This window comes from Nicotiana tomentosiformis, chromosome 9 (genome assembly GCF_000390325.3).
Source record: "Nicotiana tomentosiformis chromosome 9, ASM39032v3, whole genome shotgun sequence".
NCBI classification, from domain to species: domain Eukaryota; kingdom Viridiplantae; phylum Streptophyta; class Magnoliopsida; order Solanales; family Solanaceae; genus Nicotiana; species Nicotiana tomentosiformis.
In genome coordinates this window covers 91,654,391-91,668,267 of record NC_090820.1, presented here as the reverse complement: position 1 = coordinate 91,668,267, position 13,877 = coordinate 91,654,391, and the positions used below count along the sequence as shown (strand labels likewise).

General features: G+C 39.6%; 1 long non-coding RNA gene across 1 annotated transcript; it reads right to left on the bottom strand.

The window, feature by feature from the left end:
- Window positions 1-10,928: 10,928 nt before the first annotated feature.
- Window positions 10,929-13,282, bottom strand: LOC104093190 (uncharacterized). The gene is made up of 3 exons (XR_004506263.2): window positions 13,070-13,282; window positions 12,323-12,447; window positions 10,929-11,424 (listed from the first exon to the last, which is right to left on the bottom strand). It is a non-coding gene; the product is annotated as an uncharacterized lncRNA (long non-coding RNA).
- Between the last annotated feature and the right edge of the window lie 595 nt (window positions 13,283-13,877).

The following is a 13,877-nucleotide window of genomic DNA, read 5'->3' as shown; positions in this document are numbered from 1 at the left end:
TAGTCGTGTGCCTTGAGAAAGTGTAGAATGGTTTGGAATCATGTTAGTATGTGAATCGGCCTGCAGACTCTATTTGGAGTGGTTGTTAGTGTACAAAGGAAAATTGAATATGGCAGAAAGGAGTGTGTTTGAAATAAATAGAGGCGTGAAGATCTGATTATCGTATCAGATGCAATATGACTTGAGTTTGGAAGGTATTGTTGACGTACAGTTGATGTCAATAGGGAAAGTGCAGACTTGTACAAATGGTGGGCTAGCATGAACTCCGGAGAATTTACGGATTTAGTGGTCGTTGCTCTCAGTGCAGTGTCATTGGAAGATGTCGGTAAGGAATTCCACATGTGGGTTATCTCCGGTGTGCAGCTAGCGGTGGCGTGATGTTGATGAAGCTTTTGCGAGGAATATTACTTGCTACCCGGTAGGAGGTCGCGTATGTGATTTTGGCTGGAGATTCAGAACGTTCATGAAAGGCTTAATAAAAGACTTCGAGAAGTCTGGCAGGTTAACAGTGCGAGACCTTGGTAATTTAGAAGGAGAAATCCTTACGGGTTCTAATTTTATATAATTGCAGCTTAAGGCTAAGTGAGGGAGTCTGCTATCGATGAGTTGATTGCACGGTTATGGGTCGTATTAGTTTTGGTTCAGGGTATATCGATGAATCAATTATGGCTTGCAGAGGTCGAGATCGAGGATGACTCGGGTAAAGGAATTTTTGGACACAAGTTGTATTACACTCTATGGTTATAGGAGGACCATAAAATAATTGAGTGGTTATTCACAGAGAATGTAGTGTACATGGAGCGGGAATTTGTTCGGTTGCGTATGAGTGTGGGTTACTCTTTATTTCCCTTGGGTGTTGGTGTGCTAATGGGGCACAGGTCATTTCGGTCCGTTTGGTCGGTTAATTCGAGATTTGAGTAGAGTGGATGACTCTCAAGAATAGTTCCAATGGATTCAAGATTTATAAATATGGCTAGAAAATTGGGAGTTGCATTGAACGGTGTTGAGACTCGTGGCATCTTATATCATTGTGAATTATGCATTTCAGTATCAAGAAGGTGAAGGAAACAATTTTAGGTTCACATAAAGTCTCTTCGGAGTAAGCAGTTTTGGTTGTGGAACCTTTGGGATACATAAAAAGGGAATTCAGCAGCTTATAAGCCTTAGGGCGGCGTGATTCTATGCTAGAGTTCGTGGGGTAAGTTTTAGCTAAGGATAGTAGTGTTCTAACAAGGAAAAAGTAACAATTTGAAGGCAATTTAGAAAGAACTTGGAGAAATAGGACAACTTGGTAGTAGGTTGGGTTAGCACAGTAATGGGTATGATCGGTTCTTTGGGTACTTATGATGTGGCTAGTATCTACAGGTGTTTCGTGGCAATGCTCTCGAATTTGGCAACCTGTGTGACTTGGTGGAATTAAAGGAATTCAGTTCAGACAGCTTGGTTATGTGCAAATGGATTTCAAAGTGTTCATGATGGGTTCTACCATGGTTTGAACCGGATATTTTCTACCGATGTACAGAACATGTTGTGTGTTATGATTTCCTCATAGAAAGAAGCAAGAAAGAGGTTTCTGACTAATAAGGTATGTAATTTTCTAGTGACTCAGAGTTGATAATGGAATTCTTATGCTTGTCACATGATGGCATAATAAATGTGGTGTGTTGTGCGAGAATAGGATTTACATGTACAAGGTCACAGTTTAGTTTTGAAGGGAAAGACATAAATTCTTAGGCAACATAAACAGTTTTCGATGACTAGGTAAATGATATTACTATCTGGTATAGCTTGATGAGAGTGTACATTTCAGAAGGGGCAATGTGTTCTGATTTATGGGTACTTCGCTTGTATTGGGGCACTCTCCTAGTTGATCGACTGTTGATATTCAAATTTTTGCCAGGTGGCATGGAAGAATTATTTTTTAGTATTTCTCGTGGGATGATTGTGTATGAGAGAGGTGTTAGGCATTCGGGCGGTGGAGGTGGAATTAAATATAGTGATTCATGTGTTCTATGGAATTGGAGATTGGGAGTTCTCAGGAGTAGATTATTTCATGGTTATGGTCTGTGAAGTTGTGGCCGGAGCTAGCCAGATGAAAGAAGGTATTATGATTCCGTCATTGTGGACTTTCAGAGGTTGTTTATCTATTGGTGGCTGACCATAGTTGATTTGGGGCCCATTGGTAGGCCCAATTAGGATGTGTATTCTACACCGAGCCGGATTGATTGGCTCCATACTGCTATTGTTGAAGGATGTGCCATTCGGTTGATGTGAAGCTTATTCGTGTTCTGAAATGATCTGTGAGTTACTCTTCTATGCTATAAGGAGTTGTGATTCGTTGGTTATATGCACATATGGTGCGGTTCTATTGTGGCCTTATAGCGGAATTTGAGCGAGAATAGTATTGGATATTGCTTGGTTGATGACGTATTGGTTATGTTCTTTCGGGTCTTATGTGGCATGGTGTCGTTTGCTTCTCTGTGGTTATGGTAATGTACTTTGGGTACTTGATGTCGAATTGCGCATGATTGTTGATTTTTGCAGGGTGGCTTGAGGTGTTTCATATGGACCAGTATTTGGATAGGGTCACGTATTACAGCAGAGTTATATGGAAATATGATCCCTCGTGTAAGATTCGTGTGTTATGGTTCTGCGGTGTGTGATGGGATTTTAGCATTGCGTCGGGGTGGTACTCGTCAAGCTTGCGGAACGGTTCTCATGTTTGGGTCATTGTTACGATTGGGTACATTTGGAATATTGTTATCTGGTGCACGGATTGCACGGGTTGTGCCTTTAGATTGTATTGATGTGTCATGTTACTAGAGTGGTCGTGTTGGATGAGACGAGGTCATTGGGCCTAGAATAGATGCTATCAGATTTGATTGTGGTATAATTGGGAGGATAATATCAGAAGTCGGCTTTGAAATTGGCTATAGTTCTTGTAGAAGGAACGGGAGCTCCATGACCTGTTGGTCTAATGAATGGTTATGAATTCAGTATGTTTCTTTCATCATCGGCAGTGTACGAAGGTCTTAGAACGAGGTTTTGTCTGATATGAGGTTTATTACCAGCACTGGGTTGATTTGAGTCGATACTGTGATTTGAAATCATTGCTTCTAGCATTCGAACTATGCAGTATTTGAATTTGAGTTATGGTTACGGCTTTTGGTACAGCTTGTTCAAACGTATACGGTATGTAGATGCGAACTTCTAATCTTATAAGAAATTTCGGATGTCAGAAATTTGATTCGAAGGCTTGTGGGCTAGGTTGAATTAAGGAATTTCAGTTATTCTATGCTATCGGACCTGTATGGGATAGGGTGACGTGGGATCACCCCCGGGTATGTGCATGGGAATGTTACACAGCCATTTCTTGGCTTTTGGAACAACTCTCGGCACGTTCGAGGACGAACGTATGTTTATGTGGGGGAGGATGTAACGACCCGGGCGGTCGTTTCAAGAGTTATAGACCCGTTTACCCCATTTCTGTTTCCTTTATGCTCTTAAGCTATACTATGATATACCGGGTTAGTTGGTTCGGGACCGGAGTGGTTTCAGAGTGAATGGAGGCACTTAGTCTCTTAAGTAGAAACTTAAGTTGGAAAAATCAACCGGATGTTGACCTATTTGTAAACGATCTCGGATTTGAATTTTGATGGTTTCTTTGCTCCGTTAGGTAATTTTGGACTTAGGAGTGCGTCCGAAATGTGATTTGGAGGTCCGTGGTAGAATTAGGCTTGAATTGGCGAAATTAAAAATTTGGCGATTTCGGTCGGCAGTGAAAAATTTGATATCGGGGTCCGATTGGAATACCGGAAGTTGGAGTAGATTCGTAGTGTCATCTGTGATGTGTGTGCAAAATTTGAGGTCATTCGGGCGTGGTTTGGTTGGTTTCGGCATCGGTTACCGAATTTGGAAATTTAGAAGTTCTTAGGCTTGAATCCGAGGGTAATTTGATGATTTGAAGTTGTTTTGAGTGTTTCGAAGGTTCAACTAAGTTGGTATGTTGATATATGACCTGTTGGTATTTTTGGTTGAGGTCCTGAGGGCCTCGGGGTGATTCCGGGTGATTAACGGATTTGTCGAAGTTGGAAAATGCAGCGGAAGCTGCTGCTACTGCTATTTTCGCACCTGCGAAAGAAAGAGTCGCAGGTGCGCGTGGGGAGTGCGCAAGTGCGGGCAATGTTGGGCTAGGCAGGTTGCGCAGGTGAGAGTCGGAGGTCCCATCTGCGAGCCCGTAGGTGCGAAACCAGGGGCGCAGATGCGGAAAGGGGGATGTTGGGCAGGCTTCGCAGAAGCGGAGTAAACGCGCAGGCGCGGGGTTTTGGGCCGCAGATGCGGAAGCTGGGCTCCTAAGTGAGTTCCGCACATGCGATGGATTTTTCCGCAGGTGCGGTGGCGCAGAAGCGTGAAAGTTTCCGCAGGTGCAAAAACCATGGCAGAAATTATAAATAGTACTCTTCGCGAATTCGGTTCATTTCCACCATTTTCAAGTCGGTTTTTGGAGCTTTTGGAGGAATTTCTGAAGGGTGATTCAAGGGCTATCAGTGAGATAAGTTGCTTGAGTGCTAGTACTTGTATATATGGTGATTTTTCGTTGTTTAATTATTGTAATTAGTGAAAATGAGGGGTTAGGGCTTGGAATATTTGGAGAGAAATTTAAGGATTTGAAGGACCAAACGATGTCGCATTTTGATAAATTTGGTATGGTTAGGTTCGTGAGTGAATGAGCTTTCTAATTTTGTAAATTTTGTCGGATTTCGAGATGTGGGCCCGGGGGCCGGGTTTGAGCCAATTTCGGATTTTGATCTAATTTTGTAGCTTTTCTTGTGGAATTCATTCCATTAGCGCGTATTGATGGTATTATACTGATTGTGAATAAATTCGGAGCATTTGGAGGTCGAGTCCAGAGGCAAGAGCATTGCGGGGTAGAGATTTGACCGGTTTGAGGTAAGTAACGATTGTAAATCTAGTCCTGAGGATATGAAACCCCGGATTTCATATCATTTCACTATTTTGAGGTGACGCACATGCTAGGTGACGGGTGTGTGGGCGTGCACTGTTGGGGATTATGACTTGGTCCGTCTCGTAGCAACTGTAAAGTTGCATACTTTGTTGAAACTATATGATACTTATATGTTTTAGAAAGAGTTTCGGTAAATTGGGTTGAATGCCATGTTTGGGCCTTGCACCAGTGCTGTTTGGACCCTTATGGGCTTTTTCTTACTATCCTCTCATTGTTTTCGATTGAAAATCTATACTCAGTCATGTTTATACTTTTTTAACATATAACTCAGTTTTATGACTCTATTTTGATGCATATAAATGTTTTTGGGCCGAATGCCCTGTTTTACTAAAATGCCCGAGTAGCTTGAGAGGTTTATGATTGAGTGAGGCCAAGGGCCTGATTTGTGAGGATAATTATGGGATCGGGCTGCACGCTGCAACATGTTGATATCGGCCGAGGGCCTGATTGTGAGGATGAGTGTGGATTGGGGCTGCCCGCCTGCAACATACTTTATTATTATAGCATGTGAGTTGTCCGTGCAGCACGTGAGTTGTCCGTGAAGATTATAGCGCTTGGGCTAAAGGAGCCCCTCCGGAGTCTATACACACCCTTAGTGAGCGCAGGTACCTACTGAGTGCGAGTGTCGAGTGCTGAGTGACTGAGAGGCATGAGTGATTGTGAGGTATGCTCGAGTGGCAAGAGTGATTGTGAGGTATGCCTGAGTAGCACGAGTGACTGTGAGGTTTGCCCGAGGGACTGTATATGAGTGATGTTTTGCCCGAGGCTGTTTATGATTTCATCATTTTTGCTCACCTTTGCATTTTTCCTCTGTTTGAAACTGTTGAAAAATATCTTTAATGATATTTTTTTTCTGGAACTGGGTTTAAACGAGATGTTTTGATTCAAATCCTGATTTTGAAAGCATGTGGTATTTTACTGAGATTTCCTGATATGAACGTTATATGCTTTATTGCTCGTCATTACTACTCAATCTTTATTTATTGTTGTTACTTACTGAGTTGGCGTACTCACGTTACTCCCTGCACCTTGTGTGCAGATCCAGGTGTAGCTGGACACGGTAGCGGTTATTGATTGTTCTGATTGCAGATTTTCTCGGGGATAGCAAAGTAGCTGCCTGGCGATCGCAGCCCTGCTCTTCTCCCTCTTATCTTCCTCTAGTTGTATTTAGCTATTTTCTAGGATGAGTTAGCCTTGATATTGTTAGATAGATTGTGGTAGATGCTCATGACTAGTGACACCCCGATATCGGGCTTTTCTTTTCTGCACTTTTATTTGATTTGAACTCCTTTACGAAGGTTTTTATGTTAAATAACATTGAAATTATCTTTGAAATGAAAATATCGGTTTGTTTTTTACATGAGTCGGCTTACCTAGTTCCACGATAGGCGCCATCACGACAGGGGTTAGTTTGGGTCGTGACAGCGTATGCCCGGAATCGAATTCTGAGTTCCCTAGCTCGAGATATGAATTTTTGATGGAAAATTAAAAGTTAAAAGTTTAATGATTTTAAGAATTTACTGATGTTTGTTTTTGGTGATATCGGGTCAGTATTTTGGTTTCGAAGCTCGGTATAGGTCCACTATAATTTTTATGACTTGTCTGTCAAATTTGGTGAGAAGCAGAGTTGATTTGACGTGATTCGGACGTTCGGTTGTGAAAATAGAAGTTTTAAAGTTTTCTTGAAAATTTCATTTGATTTGGTATCCGATTTGTGGTTCTAGGTGTTATTTTGGTAATTTGATCGCGCAAGCAAGTTCGTATGATGTTCTTGGACTTATGTTCACTTTTGGTTTAGAGCCCCGAGGGCTCGTGTGAGTTTCGGATAGGCTACGGGATAATTTGAACTTAGAAAGTTTGTTGGTTTTCACTTATGCTGGTTTCTGGTGTTTCCTTCTACGCGGTCGCGAATATACTCCCGCGATCGCGAAGGGTAAAAAGGGACGGGGGAGGTTTTGTTGTACGCGAACGCGAAACCTTGGTCACGAATGAGGAGCATTAGGGGGCCTGCTCTATGCAAACGCGACCAGCCACACGCGAACGCGTAGCGTTAGATAGCCGGGGCATGGAAGTTGAGGTAACTCTACGCGAACGCGAGCCCAGTCTCGTGAATGCGGAGGTGAGGCGGGCTAGATCTTCACGAACGCGTGGAGTTACTCATGATCGCGTAAGCCAGTTGGCCCATGCTCTTCGCGAACGCTTCAGGTTTCACGCGAACGGGATGAACACCTGACGCCAGTGACTTAAAACAGTCCCAATTATAGGATTTTTCCATTCTTTCAAAAATTTCAAAACTAGAAGACCTAGAGGCTATTTTCCTAAAAGCTTTTCTTCCCCAATTTGTTGGTGAGTGATTCTAACCTACTTTCTTTCAATTACCCACTACATTTCATGAGTTTTCAACCTAAAATCTAGGATTTCATGGTGGAAGTTGGGGGTTTGGGTAGAATTAGGGATTTTTGCATAATTGGGATTTAGACCTCGAATTAAGGTCGGATTTCGAAATACATTATATAATCGGGCTCAGGGGTGAATGGTGAATGGATTTTGGTCCGAACCTCGGGTTTTGACCAAGCGGGCTCGGGGTCGATTTTTGACTTTTTGGGGAAAAGTTTGGGAAATCTAAATTTATGTATTGTAATTGATTTCTTTAGCAATATTTGATAATATTGAGCCGTTTGTGGATAGATACGAGTGGTTTGGAGGTGGATTCTAGAGGAAAAGTTATAATTGAGCATTGAGTGGCATGTGGAGCGAGGTAAGTGTTGTGTCTAACATTGACTTGAGGAAATTAGGAACCCTCGAACTATTTGCTATGTGAAATTCATGTGAGCGGCATATATGTGAGGTGACGAGTTCTTATACGCCGCCAATTTATCTGTTTTTCCCTAATTTTCCATTTTCTCATATTATCTCTTTCCCTGTCATAATTGTTACATGCTCCCATTTGTGTTCCCATGCCAAATTGCTACTTGTTAGACATTGTTTTCTCTTATTCATGATATTGTTCTTTCCATAGTTCCATTATCTCCTATTATTTGCTTAAGCTATTTTGCCGGTACCTTTCTGCTGTATATTCTGAATTGGTCTCGCTGTGTAGCATTACTTATGTGAACTTTCACCCAAAATCGCCTCAAATCCGAGCTCCAAATCATCAAAAACTGAAAATGGGACGAAATCCCATTTTCAGAACTTAAACTCACTCCCCAGACTTTTCTTCTTCGTGAACGCGGTCAGTGCCTCGCGTTCGCGAAGTACAAAATAACTCTCGTCCCAATTCCTCTTTTGCGAACGCGACATCAACCTCGCGTTCGCGAAGCACAAAATGCCTCTGCCTCAATGCCTTCTATGCGAACGCGGTCAGTGCCTCGAGTTCGCGAAGCACAAAATAACTCCCGTCCAAATTCCTCTTTCGCGAACGCGACATCACCCTCACGTTCGCGAAGCACAAAATGCCTCTACCTCAATGCCTTCTACGCGAACGCGATGCTTCGTCCCTCTCACTACGCAAACACGATACCCCCTTACGCGAACGCGTAGACCAATTGCATGGGGTCTTCGGCTGCTTCCTCTCTTCTTCGCGAACGCGTAACACCTCTCGCGTTCTCAATGCACACCCAGCCCACCCTTCGCGAACGCATGCTTCTCTTCGCGAAGAGCAAATATTGCCAGTCTCCCAGTTCCTCTTTGCGAACGCGAGGCTCCACTCGCGAACGCGATAAAGGAAACCAGATGGTGCATCAGAAAAATTCCAGTAGAGTTCCAAGTCCAAAATCCAACCCGTTAACCATCCAAAACTCACCCGAGCCCCTCGGGACCTCAATCAAATATACCAACAAGTTCTAAAACATCATACGGACTAAGTTGAACCCTCAAATTACCTCAAACAACGCTAAAACCATGAATTACACCCCAATTCAAGCCTAATGAATTTTGAAATTTCTAATTTCTACAAACGACTCCTGAACCTATCAAATCACGTCCGATTGACCTAAAATTTTTCACATAAGTCATAAATGACATAATAGAGGTATTCTGATTTTCAAAATCGGATTCCGACCCTGATATCAAAAAGTCAGCCCTCCGGTCAAACTTCTCAAAAATTAAACTTTTAGCATTTCAAGCCTAATTCCTCTACGGACTTCCAAATAATATTTTGGACACACTACTAAACCCAAAATCACCATACGGAACTATTGGGATTATCAAAATTCAAATCCGAGGTCATTTACACATAGGTCCATATTCGGTCCACTTTTCTAACTTAAAATTTTCAATTATGAGACTAAGTGTCTCATTTCACTCCGAGTTCCTTCTGGACCCGAACCAACTAATCCGATATAACATAATATAGTTAAATAACACAAAAAGAAGTAGAAATGGGGAAAACGGGGCTATAACTCTCGAAACGACTGGTCGGGTCGTTACACTTACCAGTACATGGGGTTGGTTGTACTGATACTGCACTCTGCACTTCCTGTGCAGATTTTGGTGCTGGTCCGAGCTGATCGTGAGGTTGGCTGCAAGATTTGTCTGATAGAAGACCTAAAGTAGATCTACCGGCGTCCGCAGATCCTGGCGTCCCCTTCTATACATTATACTTTACTGTTTCTTTCATTTCGAAAATAGTTGTATCTCTTTCAGACCTTTACTTGAAGAAAAATCTTAGAAGTTCGTGAATTGTGACTCCAGATCCGGCCATACTACCTGAAAGCAAAGCCAATGATTACATAATATAAGCAATACAGAAGGAAAAGGCATATTATATATAGTCTTTCACGTATCGTGTTAAGTTGCAAGGTACTTTTGATCATTTCTAATTTAATTGAGTTCCTTTTTTCTTTTTTTGAAATGGCAATAAGGTAATGCTGGAATTTTCAGTTCAAATGACCAAAAAAAGCAAATGTGTAGCCGTCTTCTAATCTTAGAGGAATTCTAGGAATTTCATCATAGTTCTAGTGGCCAGTCCTATATTTACCTTCTTGACATTGTAAAAAAAAAAGTAGTCAGTGTTAACATTTAGTTTATCATTTATACACTCTTTTTGATGATTGAATATTGGAAAAGAGGCCATCTAGTGCAGAAACATGTATCCCAAGTTGAAGAATGTTGCATAAGAAGATGATAAGCACACATATATTTGCGACATTCTATCTTTCTATTACAGATGTTTGTTGCCACATAAAGATGTTCTCACCGTAATGGAAGTCCAAGTATTTTTTTCTCTACTAGCAATGTCCATAAATTAAGGCTTATCTGTGACTTGGTGTAGCAGAACTGGAAAGTATAAGTAATTTCTTAGCACGATACTACTAGAAATTCGTTATTTTTCGACTATTAAAATAGTCGGAAAAGTACCTATTTCGATTACTTTCCGACTAATTTACAGTAGTCGAAAAACGGTACGTCGGAAAAAACTTTCCGACTACAGTAGTCGGAAATTTTCGACTACTGTAGTCAGAAAGTTTATTCCGCCAAAAATTCGAATAGGGGGCTATTTTTCGACTACAGTAGTCGAAACTTTAAAAAATAATTATTTATTTTAAAAAAATATGTCCGACTACTGTAGTCGGAATATTATATCAATAATAATTATTTATTATTTATATTTATGTTATTTTCCGACCACAGTAGTTGGAATTTTAAATTTTGTGGAAATTTTCAGTGAGGTTTCAGACTACTATAGTCGGAAAATCATAATTTCTGGGCACATTTTCTGACTACAGTAGTCGGAAATCTGGGTTGATGTTTGCCAGAATACTGTCATTTTATTAGCATACCACATGTCAAATGACCAATACAATAAACAACTAATACAACCAATTAATTCAACCAACCAATTCTAACTTCAACCAACTAAGTCCAATTTTAACCAACCAATTCAAATATTCAAACCCCATAATATCAAACTAAAACATTAATTAAAATCTAAATATTCAATATCAAGTCTAAGTAGCAAATAGATATCGACTCTAATATAATAAAGTCTAAACATGTATACCATAACATCTAAACTTACAAATAAAGTCTAAATATAAATTCTAAATACCCAAGAACATTAATCAACCAAAACATACTACTAGACATCAGATTCAGTCTCTTCATCATCATAAGAGTGGGACGTGTGCTTTTTCATGAATTTTGTCACTCTAACAATGTGAACTTTGACTGTTTCACATCGTTCCGACAATATCTTTTGGTGAAATGCATTGAGCCTTCATACAGTGGGCGACTAGCTTCCTGTAGTTGTCCATAAAAGCGCTTAGCCTCATCATTTGGTTTGGAATTTGGTTCGCATTGAGCCCCAGGGAATATCTCAAAAGCATCTCTCATCATTTCATTGAATCGAGAATTTTCAAAATTATTCTCTGCTCTTTTTACTACCCCCACCACCAAATCTGAGAAAATAATACAAATTGAGATATTCTTCTACAGGTTCCCACTTTGAATAATTGTAATACCTTCAACATTTTAACTATGAATGACTCTATAAATTTAAAATTTCACAATAAAAGTTAGGTTGATTACATGAATTCTCTCACACTAGCATTCTCTTTTAATTACTTTTTCAAGATCTTTCAAACATCAGCAGAGTTTTTGACGTATGCTTAATTGTTTTGAAAAAAGATATATAGGTCTTCATGTTTATTAGCTAGCTTCTAGGATTTTTCTTCTCCTCCATGTTTTTCTGATTCTACTTTTGTTTTCTTTTTCTCCTTTGAATTACAAGTAACAACTATAGTGGTATCAACTAAGCGGTTAAGTATGACTATTTTTCTTTCGTTTTTCTGGACATCATATGAATATAAAAAATATGGATCAACATAGTCCTGTTTCTTTTGCACCAAAGTTTCAATGTGACTTGATTTAAAAGAAAATATAGAACTTAAAGTAGAGGAATTTTGTCTCTCCTGAGAACAACGTTCAAGAGATGAAACTCAAAATTGGTGTTATTATTACAATTATACTACTAATAGATATCCTTGAGTAAAAAGTTTCAAATTCCAATCCGTCTGTGTATCTCTACCATCTCATTTACCATATTTTATCAACCTATCTTCTTTTTTTGTTATGGTACTACTAATCTATCTTAACCCAGACAATTATTTTAAGAAAAATAAACGAGTTTTTAAAGAGGTGCAGTTTCGAATTCTTCTTCATCAAGAGAATTAATATCAAGAGATTGCAAGAATTACATCTGACATCATAAGTAAGCTAGGCAAAAAGTTTCACAATGGATATTCGTAGTTCTAGTTCAAGATTAGTTAGAATTGCAAACAGGTAAAGATTTTGTACCTTATAACAACGAAATTACTAATTGAAATGTTATATCTCCTCTCCCTTACAGCTTGCAACTTCCTCTTGTTGGAGACAAATTCCTATACAGTCAACTTCTAATTTCACTCCAAGGAGGCTACCCACTACAGTCAAAATAATCCCAAAATCAAACAAGAATTCCATTCACGAACCTAAAATAGCTCAGCAATCAGCCCCAGTAAACATACCCGATTGGTCAAAATTTAGGGGACGAGCTCAAAAAAAACAAATGATTCCTCAATTCTTCAAAAATGTATTAACAGATAAAACTACTCAATTTACACTAAAATTATAAATTATAGTGTAAAATACCATGTGATGTTGAATGATATACAGAAAGGAACACCAAATTTTCAGAAATCAACGCACTGTAAAGTGATATTGTGATATTTTGTTAGACACTCTTAATTTTCCTACCAAATGTAAAGTGCAAACCTCATTATCATTTAATTATTCCATCATAATATTCTTTCTAAGATCTACTTAAATTTCAAGAGCAATCACAAAGCATTCAAAATATCGCAACCTAATCAACAATAATAGGCCGTTTCACCATGAGAGAACAAACCCACTCAAATTATTTTTCAAACTAAGCTTTTAACACTAAAATAGTAGTGCCACTAATTTTGCACACTAAAAATGAAACCCTAAGTCATCGTCAAAGATTAGACGGGGAGAGAGAGAGAGAGAGAGAGAGAGAGAGAGAGAGAGAGAGAGAGAGCCTACCTGATGAAGAACAATCGCTGATTTTGCCGGTGCTGTTGGATATGATTTCGCCGGCGCCATTGATTAACGGGACAGCTGAAGAGAGCGTGTAGAGAGAGACAAACAGTAAGAGAGAGAGAGAGTGTGTGTGGGAAAAAGTATTAGAAAAGTAAGGGAATTAGACAGAAAATAACTTAAGTTTCCGACTACAGTAGTCACAAAATAAGGTCTGACAATATTCCGACTACTAAGGTCGGAAAATATACATTATTTAATTATTTTTTTAAAAAAACATTTCAGCTACCACGGCCGGGACCATTTGGTCAAAAGTTGTTTGGCTTTCCTATATAATATTCCGACTACAGTAGTCGAAAAATTCTATGCACGAAATGTTCCGCGAAGATTTACGATTATATTAGTCAAAAATATAGTCGGAATAATTCTTAGAAATAAATAAATAAAAAATATATGAGATTTCCGACTACAGTAGTCAGAAATTTACGACTCACATTTTGTAGTTGGCAAAAAAGGTATTTTCTGGTAGTGAAGCATTACAACTTGGAGTCCATAACCCATTTGTGGTTGTTTTTGCCAAGTAGGATGGAAATGCGTGTAAAAAAAAGAGTTACCTAACTATATATAACGTTCTTTTAAAGAGCGCTATACCTTAACAGACGTTTTGGATGTTAAGGTATAACGCTCTTTAAAAGAGCCCTTATAAACCGCGTTATGCTTGGGCTGATAAAAGCGCTATATGTATAATGTTGTTATATAACGCGCTATACATAGATAAAAACGGCCCCCTTCCCTTCTTCCCCACCAGTCCCCT